The following is a 13,283-nucleotide window of genomic DNA, read 5'->3' on the forward strand; positions in this document are numbered from 1 at the left end:
TTCGGTGCGCTGGCACCCAGTTCTCGAGCTTCAGGAAAGGGGGCTGGAGGTTAAAATACACAAATACACACAGACAGAGAGACAGCGACATGGGTCATCCTTGAATTCCCCAAGAATGCCCCCTTTATTGTGTTCAGGGGCAGATTATATAGAGATAGCCACGCCCCAGCCAAACCCACCAGAAACCACTCTCCGGTCATCAGGAACTCCTGAAGGTCTCGTGCTCAGAGCACCTGTAGGCACTCAGGTCAGAGGATTACAAGAAATTCAGGATCTGGGGTCTCACTGCTCCCAACAATGCATATTGAGTTATACCCAAAATAGTAATATACTTGGCAGATTCATTGTTCCCAATTCATGTGCACTGGCTCTTCATTGATGCTATGTTCTCTCTGTCTTTGGAATTCGTTTTTTATCTCAGTGTCTTCATGGTCTTTGCTCTTTTTCATAATGGCCTGTAGTTGAACTTAGTCATGGTTTATTCTTTACTAAGATAGTAATGACAATGGAAAATTTGCTGTTTAATTTTAATCATAGTAATGCATAAAATAAAAAGACATATAATCGAAGTGAGAAATGGTCACTAACAGGAGCTAAATGGATAGAGATGTATCTACCCATCAACTTAATGTGCCAGACTTTATTGACTCCCCATAGCAGACCTCACTCTTTGGGAGGAGTGGATGAGGGGAGGGGAGGAAAGTGGGGGCAGAAGGAGTGGTGGGAGGGAGAACTGTTGTTGAATTGTGAAATAAAATTGTAAAAAAATATTATAAAGAATATGTAGATAAATAATAATTTTACTAGTGTGTATTAGTTGTACAAATGAAGGGGCTTCAGTGTAGCATTTGCAGACTGTGTATATTGTGTAATTTGAGTCTCTACCCTCTCCATGACTCTGTCTTGCCCTCTCTCTTTTTCTTTCCCCATCACATCCATAATTACATTCCTGTCTTCCTTTCAAATGGATCTATTTTTTTCTCTCATATTCCATACATGAATACAAGTAGCTTAACACTTATTCCCTTTTATGGATGGGTCCTCTAAATTCACCTAAATATCTCTTCATTTTCAGAAAACACTATTTTTATTGCCGTAAGACTGTGCATATGTATTGCATTTTAAATGTGTTGTTCTGATGATATGCACTTGGGTTGATTCTATAACATAGCTAGTTTGATCTGTACATAACAGTCTGAGTATACAGGTATACCTGTATTAAACTGCCTTTGGATACTGTTAGGAATATATCCAGAAATATACAAATGGACAACACTTGCGAGTGTTTTTGTTTTCCTATGGAAACTACATGATTATTTCCATAATGGCTAAACAATTTTAAATCCCCTCATACAGTAAAAGTTCTACTATAATAACATTAGACTCGGTCATTTGTGTCCCTGATAATAACCATTTTTAAAAGTGTGGTTTCTGTTTCTCTGCTGGTTAATATTGTTGAATTTTGTTTTCATGTACTTACTTGAGTTCCTTCATTTGAAAGAAATGACTTAGTTTTCATGTACATACTTGAGTTCCTTCATTTGAAAGAAATGACTTAGTTTTATTGTGATTTTGTACTATTAAGTAGATTTGTTGTTTAAGTTTGGAGTTCTTTATTTATTCTAGATATTAGTCCACTGTTGAGTGGGTATGGCAGTGATATCATCCATTCTGAAAGCTGTGATATTCTGATTATTGTTTCTTTCATTGTGTAGAAATTTTTAGTTTGAGGAAACCTGACAGGTCAGTTATTGCAAATATCCTGATATTGATGTCCTATTCACAAATTCACTAATTTGGTCAAAATTTCTTCTATTTTTATTCTAGTAGCTTCAGATTTTACGTTCAAATATTTACATTCTAGTTTTACATTTTTCAGGTTTTACATTATAGTCTTTAGGGATTTGTGATTTTTAGCAGGTTAAGTGACAGAGATATAATTTCCTTCTGATATGTGTTGTATTAGTCAAGGTTATCAAGAAAAACACAACTTAGAGAATGAATCTTTACACACACACACACACACACACACACACACACACACACATATATATATATATATATATATATATAGAGAGAGAGAGAGAGAGAGAGAGAGAGAGAGAGAGAGAAGAGGAAATGGCTTAATGGATATGATTCAACTAATCCAACAATGGCTGGCAAGAACAGAAAGAGGAGGTTGGATGTCTAAGCTGGTTTTCAGTATAGCAAGAATCCCATAGAAGTTGGCTTTAATACCAATGACAGAATGGCCTTGCCTTCAAGGAGGCAAAAAAAAAAACAAACAAACAAACAAACAAAAAAAAAAACCACTTTTCCTGTGTCCTTGAAGGTTAAGAGCAGAAGGCATGGTCAAATTAGATATGGATTAAAAATCTTGATTAAAGTTGTGTCTTCTAATCTCAAATATCTGGACTGGAAGTAGACCTTCCCACTGCAAATTAGGCAGAAATCCTTCACAGGTATCTTCTTTTGGGCTTTAGCTAATTCCTGAAGAAATCAAGTTTACAATCAAGAATAGCCTTCAAACATATGTATTTCTATTTTTTTCCCTTTGACTCAGGATTTTTTGTTTATCTAGAGAAAAATAATTTGCATCATGCCTTTGTAGAAACGATTGTCCATTGATAATGTGTAGTCAATTGAAAATTAATTTGGATCTCTGTGATGGTATCATTCTTCCTACAAAGATAGAAGCTAATTAGAGTGCCATTCTTTTTCTACAAATGAGTATTCTACCAATCACCACCTGATAGAGGCTCTTGTATGTATACATTATTATTATCCTGGATGACAAAATATATATGTATATATGATAATATATTCTACTATATATTACACAATATACTATATATTGTGATATATAAACAGATATCAATGTATAGTAATAATTTGAATATTTTTTCAAGTGTATATATGTGTGTTTGTGTGTATGCAACCATGTGTATACACAGATACAGACAGATGAAGTCATGCAGCTTCTAAATTTCAGCAAAAATGAATATCTGTGTGTACATATGCATAGGTGTGTGTATTTGCTTATCTGTTACTACAAGGCATGAACTTTTGATTTACCTTTATATTTGAAATAAAATAAATATTGTTATGTGCTGCCACTCAGACAACTGTACGAAGAACAGCAAAAAATCATTTTCTTCTGAGTGTTCTTTGGTTTCTTGCAAAATCAAGTTTGATTCATCTTCATGAAATTTACTATGTTCCATGTATATATAATTCATTCCCATTCTTACTAAACTTCTTGTTTCATTCTCCTTGTGAAATATATACGAAAGTAAAGCTTGTTTTATTTCAGCCAAATGAAATATCTGTGCATACTGTAGTGACCTTGAATGCCTTTCACATTCATCTTTTTTCCAAGAGATGAAAATATCATTTAGATGTTTTGTAGACTGGTAACTATTTTTACAATTTATTTTCTGTTTCTTTTGAACATACAAAATCATCTCAACTGGTTTGAACGAGAAATGTTCTTTTATAAGCTCCTGTGTTTGAATACAGTCCCCAGTTGTTAGGAGAGGTCACTGAAGGTGCAGCCTCCTTGGAAGAATTACATTACAGAAGAAGGAGGGTTTTTTAAGTTTACTACCTTGCCACTCTGGTAGATTGATTTCTACTGCATATTGTAACTTGTAGATATGATTTCTCAACTTCCTGCTCCAGCTGCCTACTCTAACAATTCACCTGCAATGATGGACTCTCCCCCTGGTTATCATAAATTATTGTTCTATAAGTTGCTTTTTGTTACTGTGCTTTATCAACAAAATAGAAAAATATCTAATACAAAGTCAAATAGTGTGGTTTATACACTTTGTTTGTCAAGTGTTTTAAGTTTGAGATGTTCCTGTATTTGTGTAAGATTTATACCAGTATCAAAATCCATAGATGACGCAGTGTATCTAAAAAATGGTGCCGCTTTTCAAATAAGGTATTATACTGTCATCTCATTGCTTTGTTTAGGTAGCTTCTGTACAGAAATCACAACATGGACAGTTAAAGTATTCCACTGTAGAAATTATTGCAATATTACGAGTGTATTAATTCCAAGCTCGATTGGATCTGTGCATGTAGAAAAACAACAGGATGGACTGGAAATAAATCGATTGTAATGTCCACATTTTGGTAATTGAACCCTAAAACCCCATAATATTTCTTTCTTTTCATGTTTTTTGTGCATTGGGAGTTTTGTACAATATGCTTTGATCTTATTTATTCCACCAGCTTTCCCCAATCTACTTCCATTTCCTTACTCACAATACACAATACTACATGTCCTTTTTTTTTTCTGCAATGACTGATTTGCACTTCCCCAATATTTGTGGCTCTGTGCTCTTCTGATCATCGCAATCTACTACCAATGGAAAGCCTCTTATAGAAAACTGACTTTCTCTCTGCCCTAGTAGCTAACAATTGTCAATCATTCCATGGCCAGGTGTAGGACTGTTTTTCCAAACTTCCCCCTCCATGGAAGCTCTCTAGCAAGCAAAGCCCACCCTAGAAACTGCTGTGATCAAGAAGGTAACGATGCAATTATACAAAGTAAGCTTGTAACACAGTTGAGCAGTAAAATGTTTCACTTAAATTGTTTAATAAAGTTGATGTATCAAGTGTGCTTATTATATTGCATTGTAGGACACAAATTTGTTATTTTTAATACTTTCTAAAATTGTATTTGTAATGATAAATGTTGCTTGTTGACTGATGTTAGTAACTGTCCTAGCGAATATTTTGGAACTAATTTGTGGTACTATATGGATGGCTGTCATATATAATAAAAGTAAATAAATGCATCTTAAATTTAAAACATCTTAAATTCATCATAAACTCTATTTATGCAAATATACAGACTAATAAAAAGCTGTGAACAATGAAATATAAAAGCACTATTTATAAGCAAAGGAAGAACATATTCAAATAAAAATAATATGAAAATTTTAATTGAAAATATTTGTTAATTTTTATGTTGCCACGATACTAAAACAGACAGGTTTCTTATCTATTCTAATAAGTTTGTCTTAAATTTTCTTTCAGTATTGTCTTACAAAGGGTTAATATTAAATTTCTTACACCATCAAAATTAGGATTACTTAAAAGTTTTAATAATTGTGATGATAAATTTAAAACTATTTTCCAGGCTGTTTAATATTACAGATAGTCAACAAATCTTTACCATTCCTTTAATAAACTGTTATTAAAATAGCTATGCTTTTCAGTAGTTCATAATAAGCAATATCATAATTAAAATGTGACTAATTACAAGTGTAATGCCTGAAATAAAAGATTTTTCCACATTTCAAAGTCAACAAATGCATTCACATGAAAAGTTAAGAGATTACCCTAGAGTATATTGTAATTAGCAATTATAGCTATACTTCAAGTTATATTTTGAAGATTTCTATGTAGTGGCTACTAATTCACATTGACTTGATTCAAAGTGATTCAGAGTAGTTTTTTTATAATTGACTAGAGTTAAAATTGAATGCATTCATTTGTGTTACAATATGATATTAATTATATATATTTAAAATCATTAAAAAATGCACATTTATGAATTAAAATATTTCAAAGTAAATCAATTTAAAAATCACCAAAATAATGCCTGGTGTGCAATGATATTCTACAGAATATAACTGATTAAGCCAACATAAAAGCCCAAGTTGTGTCAACATGAACTTAGGTTCTTCACTCAGCAATCAAAAAAGTCTCTGGTTCTACACAAAATTTTTGGAAAAGGGAAAAAATACATTGGTGGAAAGTTAGTAAACCAAGGAAAATGGAAAAAAAAGTTTTGCAGGCATGATAAGCTATGAAAGTGTCCTGGCAAGTTCATCATACAGTTGGGCACCAAGGTAATTTCATGTTCCAGGGTGTTTTGTCTGACAAATTGACGGAATCATGGGAACTTGTATATTTTGTTCTAAGAATATTTATTGACTCAAATCCTGTTTTACTCATTGTAATAGTTAAATTGTCAGTCAGAGGGGCATCTTCTTCTTACAAAAAGAGAGAAATACAGTCTACAGCTGTTTTATCTATATGATGTAAAAGAATATTAATGTGTTCTGTGAAGGTTGTAATCAACATCAAACCCAATGGGAACCTAATGCTGCAGTGCCTCAAATTATGACTTCAAAAATTTTTCATTATTCAAATTTTACAGAAATTTTTTAAAGTTTTTATTTAGAACACTTATAAATCATTATTATGAAATATCATCTATGCATAATCTCTTATGTACTGCCTCTCAGTACTGAGAAATTAGAGTTATGTAACTATATTCATTATCAGCTGCTGAGAGTTAAAGGAAATAAATTTTTCATCCTTTAATGTGGTAGAAGATTTAAGTGCTCTTCTAAGAGGAATTTTGCATAAAATATTTTAAAATGATATGTGGTACTTTAAATATAAGTATGTACAGAATTGATATATGTTTTCACTGTAATTTCTCTGCAAACAGATGCATTGGAAAATATCCTTAACAGAAAACATGTTGAATATTTCATAAAATTTTTTTCCCTTTAAGAATCAAAGTGCACCTAAAAAAAAATTTTTTTTCATTTTCCCTAGCTGAGAATGGACTTCAAGAAGTAATAACCACACTAATGACTAAATCAATAAGAACATTTGGAGAGTTAATAAAACCTTCCACGAAGAATATTAGAATTTTCATCATTACCTACTCTCAATCCAATACAGAGGCTGTGGAGGAAAAATTAACTTGTACTCACCTCAGATCCTAAAGGCTGAGGGTCATGTGACATCACTTTCAGCAAAACTTATGGAATGCTAGCTAATGAGACTGATACATGTAAACACGGTTTTCAGGATAGTTGAAATCTCCTTTCTAAGTATTGCCTTTATTTTCCTCAGCCTTATGAAAATAATTTCATTTCCTGTTCCTAGATTTTATGAAAACTATTTCATATACTAGGTGCCGAGTAAGATCTAACTTTTAAAGCTGTTACCTTGTTAAAATAGAATTTAATGAACAATGGATGATATTGACTACCTACTACCAACTATACTTAAAGAAAACATAATAGTATCTACTATTATTATGTCATGTAAACTAAAAATAGCCACATACAAACTAGAACAAAAATCTTAAGAACACTTGAATTGAAAAAGGTAAACATTTATTGTATATAAACCATTGCTGTTTAATTCCAGATCAAGCTACAACTTATAATGTCACCTGAATCTGGACTCATCATCATGGTAATTGAGCAATTGCATCTTTCCTTCAGAAAATATGCTGTGCATCAAAAGTACTGCTGACTTACACTAAACTGAATTTTATTTTCTGTTTTTAAAAATGTTTCTACTGAGAAAAGTTTTATACAATATATTCTTATCATGGATTTTCCTTCTGCCAATTCTCCCAGATCTAATCATCCTACTACTTACTCAAGCCTGTGTCCTTTCATAATCTATGTTTAAATCACTGAAAAACTAAGAAATGCTTTCCCTAGAAATTCCTCTCTCTCTCTCTCTGTCTCTCTCTCTCTATGTCTCTTTTTGAAACACACACAGACATACACACATTGAAAATAAAATACACAAGCAAGAGATGTATAAGAAAGAGAATGTTCAAGCAAAACTGTATGAGGAAAAGTTTCTACAAAATAGAATTGAGTTCTATTTATTTATTTATTTATTTATTTATTTATTTATTTTTGCCATTTACTTTTTGGCATAGTGCCCACCTTAAAAAGTAGTTTTTTTTTAATCAGTGAGACACCATTGGAGAAGATTAATTTTTATATCTTTATAAATAAGTATCCAAGAACCAACTTTTTGTTTCATTGATTCTTTGGACTGTTTTCTGAGTTTCTATTTTGTTGATTTCTGCCCTCAGTTTGATTATTTCCAGTCTTCTACTCCTTCTGGGCACCTCTGCTTCTTTTTTTTCTAAAGCTTTCAGGTGTGCCATTAAGTCCCCAATGTATGCTTTCTCCGTTTTCTTTAAGTGGGCACTTAGTGCTATGAACTTTCCTCTTAGCACTGCTTTCATCGTGTCCCATAGGTTTGAGTATGTTGTCTCTTTATTTTCATTAAATTCAAGGAAGACTTTAATTTCCTTCTTAATTTCTTCCTTGATCCAGGTGTGGTTCAGTAGTTGAATGTTCAGTTTCCATGAGTTTGTCGGCTTTCTGGGGGTAGCAGTGTTGTTGCCATCTAACTTTAAGCCGTGGTGATCTGATAAGACACAGGTGGACACTGATATTCTTTTGTATCTGTGGAGGTTTCCTTTATTTCTGAGTATATGGTCAATTTTTGAGAAGGTTCCATGAGCTGCAGAGAAGAAGGTATATTCTTTCCTATTTGGGTGGAGTGTTCTGTAGATGTCTGTTAAGTCCATTTGCTTCATTACCTCCAATAATTCTCTTAATTCTCTATTAGGTTTCTGTCTGATTGACCTGTCCATTGGAGAGAGAGGTGTGTTGAAGTCTCCTACTATTAGTGTGTGTGGTTTTATGTCTGCCTTGAGTTTTAGAAATATTTCTTTTACATAAGTGGGTGCTTTTATATTAGGGGCATAGATATTCAGGATTGAGATGTCATCCTGATGAATTGTTCCTGTTATGAGTATAAAGTGTCCATCTCGATCTCTTCTGATTGATTTTAGTTTGAAGTCAGTTTTGTTGGAAATTAGTATGGCCACACCTGCTTTTTTCTTAGGACCATTTGCTTGAAAGACCTTTTCCCAACCTTTTACTCTGAGTAGATGCCTGTCTTTGTGGTTGAGATGTGTTTCTTGCAAACAGCAGAATGTTGGATCCTGTTTTTGTATCCAATCCCTTAGTCTGTGCCTTTTTATCGGTGAATTGAGACCATTAATATTAAGTGATATTAATGACCAGTGGTTGTTTACTCCGGTTATTCTTACTGTACTGTACCTATTGGTTTCGTGGGAGCCTAGGCAGTTTCATGGATGCTCACCTTACTAGACCTGGATGGAGGTGGGTGGCCCTTGGACTTCCCACAGGGCAGGGAACCCTGACTGCTCTTTGGGCTGACGAGGGAGGGGGACTTTATTGGGGGAGGGGGAGGGAAAGGGGAGGCGGCGGTGGGGAAGAGACAGAAATCTTTAATAAATAAATAAATAAATAAAAATTTAAAAAAGTATCAATTATAAAGAGGTTCTTCATTGTAGATATAAACCTGTTTTCATTTACCCGTCTCAGTATTGTTGCAACCCAATAATATGCAATGTTGGTACAACCTCTGTGAGTTCACATGTGCATCAGTCCTCCTGCGGCTAGAAGATACTGTTTCCCATCACCTCTGGCTCTTACCATCTTTTCTTCTATTCTGCATAGGTGCCTATTATAGATCCAAAGATTGAACAACAAAAGAATTTGCTGTGCTGCATTTTATTATTTTTCCTTCTTCTCTTTGCAATTGTTTACTTCATTTCTTCATACACCACTGCAAAAGAATGATGTTAGCTCACGGTCCAGAATAATAAATACCTTCTTCATTTTGAGTCTTCTGACTAGCGAAGGCCTAAAAGAAGATTCTGTTGGGATTTTTTTTTTTTGCTCAGGAAAATCATAAAACACATTCAAAAGAGATAAGTTAAATATTATAGAACACACTTAAATCAAATATTTCCTCCAGACTGTTACAAAATTTTCAACAGTACTTATTTTGTGTATAGAAGTAGAGGATTAAATAAATTAATCAATTCACTTTTAAATAGTAGCTTCTTTTGCAACAGTTTTGTTAACAAAGCCATGTTTTCTTCTTTAATATAAATATAAAATATTGATTTCAAATATCATTCTTAATTTCTACCACCTTAGTTATGAGATCAATATCCATTTCCTGCTCAGGGATTCTTTGACCATATTCGTTAAAGATAGCTGTGATAATTCATTTAGAGTACATATCATTTTTTATTTAAGTATTTTTTTCAATATATGATAAACTGTTAAAACCAAATCTAAAGCAGCTATTAAATTCAGCATTCTCCTGAAACAATCAATTTTGAATCTAACAATATTTTAAGTATGTTATAGTTTGGTATTGAATACTCTTACCTGACTTATTATTGAAAATGCTTTTATTTTTGAATGTTATAAAAAAGGCAATCAAGCCATGAAACCTAAAGATGGGCACTTAAGACAACACATGCTAGTAAGATTCTAAGATCAGTTCAAGTGAAAGACTGGAAATGGGTAAAATTTTCACCTAATGGTGACTGAGAATGTGTTCACTTTATTTGTTCCCGGAGAAACATATGTGACATCCAGATAAAAACTAGTTGGCTTTCAAATTTTTGATATTTTGTATTCCTATTATCACCATTTTCAGTTAATGAGTAGCTAGATATTCAGCTGCTACACCAGGCTGAGACTCAGTGACTCTGACTTCATCGACTCTTTGGTAATGCTATAAATTGTTTTTACATCAAATCAGACTGCAATTTACTGTGGGAGAAATATTTTGTCAAATTTCAGTACCCAGTTATAGATAAGGCTTAATGTAAGCCTCTTATTTTCATTCCATTGATCATTAATGCATGCCATTAAAAATAGCAACCATTTTTGAATAAAAAGAATGAAGAAAGCTAAAGGGTGTTATGCTTGAAAGTGATTTTATTGAGATTTAATTCTGGAAATTGTAATGGTTTGAATTATAATGTCCCATCACATAAGTACAGATATTTAAACACTTGGTCTCCTGGTGATGAGTCTGTTTGGAGACAGGTAGGCGATATGGCCTTGATGGAGGAAATATATCATGGGGGTTGGGAATGAGAGAGTTGAAATCCACGTGTCACTTCTAGATTGTTGTCTCTCTTTTTTGCTCACAGTTGAGAATGTAAGGCTTCCTACTTCAGCTACAATGGCTGACACCTGTGCCACCCCTCTATGCCATGATGAGCTTCTATCCCGCTGGAACCATGAGCCAGAATAAACTCTTTGTACAAGTTGCTGTGTGTTTTTGGGAACTATCATGAAATAGTAGACAATATAAAAATTAAATTTTGTAGGTGTGGAAATTAGGAAAGGGACACTTCTGGTTGTTTCTATAAACTCATTTCAAGAGATTACATGGGTTGGAAGATACCTCTCTGAATGTGGGCAGTGCCATGCTGATGTGTTGTAATTCTGGATAGAATAAAAGGACTATGGGAAATACACTCATTCTATCTGTTTTTCTGCTCTCCCAGCGTTTGCCAACCCAGCTACCTCATGCCCTGCCTCCATGATGTTGTCTTTGACAATGTTCCACAAATAATTGAGTTTGTTAAACTTACACAAAAACCTCTCGAACCAGGCACCACAGTAAACATTTCCTAACCATACACAAAAAGCTTCTAACATAAAAGATAACTGATAATTTTACCAGTGGAATTGCCTTCCTATTTAAAACAATCAAAATAAATACTGCAGCTATTTCTTTGCAAAAGTTTTGAGATTTCATGTGTGCCCAACATTATTAAAAATGTTCAGAAAGAATTGATTTTTCACCCTTTTCTTTCATCAAAAAGGATCAAATAACACTGAGTACCATAGATACTGGTTGCTACTCATTTGCAGATGTGATATCAATACTCTCATTTATAAGCACATAATTAATTTCATGACCCAATGGCTACACTACTGAATGAACATAGCTAGGGAAATTACCTTGTTTTATTGTGATAGTTATTCATGTGCTTACATATTTTCCCACCTTTTTACTATAAACATGATAAGATTTGGAAAAGCAATTGCAGATATAAGGTAAATCCAGAAAATGATTGGAATAAGCTGCCTCAGAGCTTTCCTTGCTACAGTGTGATTGGTAGGCTTTATGAAATGTTGGCTGTTGTCTATAGTAAATAAAATTTGCACTGCAGAAAAGAGTGATTAGAATCAGATCACTGAGGGGTTAATGATAAAAAGCCATAGGCAAAGATGTGCAATGTTCATTTTGCAATGGATCAGAATGATGACAAGTTTTGACAGTGTATTACATACCCTGAAACCCTACAGGCATGTTCAATCACATTCTGAGATACAGAGAAGTCTAATCATTTTTATATTAAACAATTCAAATTCTAGTACTGTGTTTGACTTACATTTTGAAAGACATTAAGCTGAGCCATTTATTGCTTGCAAGTTAAAAAACATGTTTCATAAATTGGGTTGTAAGAAACATTAACAAAAAAGAGCTCTAATGAAACATAACAGTGTAGAGAGATGTGGTTTAGCAGAGATGATAAACCAGAGATCAAATTGCAGAACTAAATTGCAACGGCAAAATAAATAGATTTGGTATGCTATTGAAAATAACAGTGTACATATTTGTTTTTGAAAATAGTGGCATCTAATAACTATTAAAGGAGCTATCTGAAATTCTTTGTGTTTCTTTTTCTTGCAGTTAATGAGATTGCAGAACTTAAAACCTTGCCAATGGCTAAGGGAGAAAGAATAGAAAATAAAATAATGCTTCTTTAGCATCTTTTTGAGAATGCTTTCTATTGCTTAATCAAATAAATTTGGATCATAAAGGAAATTGGAGGGAAACAGGATCATCCCAGAGAACTCTCTAAGGAAATTTGAATTGTGAGTCAAAGGTGAGATCAACAATAAAATACTTCCTTATGGTATGGAAGCTTATGGCTTTATTATTATATAATACTACTTAATAAAGATAAATAAAAGATCAAACACTACTTATATTAATGTTTAATTAATAACCTTGGAAATTAAATCAATAAGTTTTTGAGTGTCACTTTCAGTCTCAAAATTAACTTATTTTATTTTCATCTTTTCACTTATTTTGTGTTCCTGTGTGATTAGGTGCATGCCACTCTGCTAGGGTGACAGTCTTGTGAGAACTTGCATGCATTGGTTCTGTCCTCCCATTTTGTAGTGACTAGCAATTGAACACAGGTCATCAGACTTGGCTGCAGATGAAATTACACAACGAGGTTCTTAGAGAAGCTAAATAAGAAGGAGAACCCAAAGAAAAACATATAGGCATCCTCCTGAATATTAACCTTCATCAGGCGATGAAAGGAGACAGAGACAAAGACCCACATAGGAGCACCGGACTGAAATCTCAATGTCCAAATCAGGAGCAGAAGGAGAGCGAGCACGAGCAAGGAACTCAGGACCGCGAGGGGGGCACCCACACACTGAGACAATGGGGATGTTCTATCGGGAACTCACCAAGGCCAGCTGGCCTGGGTCTGAAAAAGCCTGGGTTAAAACCGGTCTCGCTGAACATAGCGGACAATGAGGACTACTGAGACCTCAAGAACA

The sequence above is a fragment of the Alexandromys fortis genome, unplaced genomic scaffold (assembly GCF_014885135.2).
Source record: "Alexandromys fortis isolate MF-2015 unplaced genomic scaffold, M_Fortis_MF-2015_v1.1 scaffold_37, whole genome shotgun sequence".
Classification (NCBI taxonomy): Eukaryota; Metazoa; Chordata; class Mammalia; order Rodentia; family Cricetidae; genus Alexandromys; species Alexandromys fortis.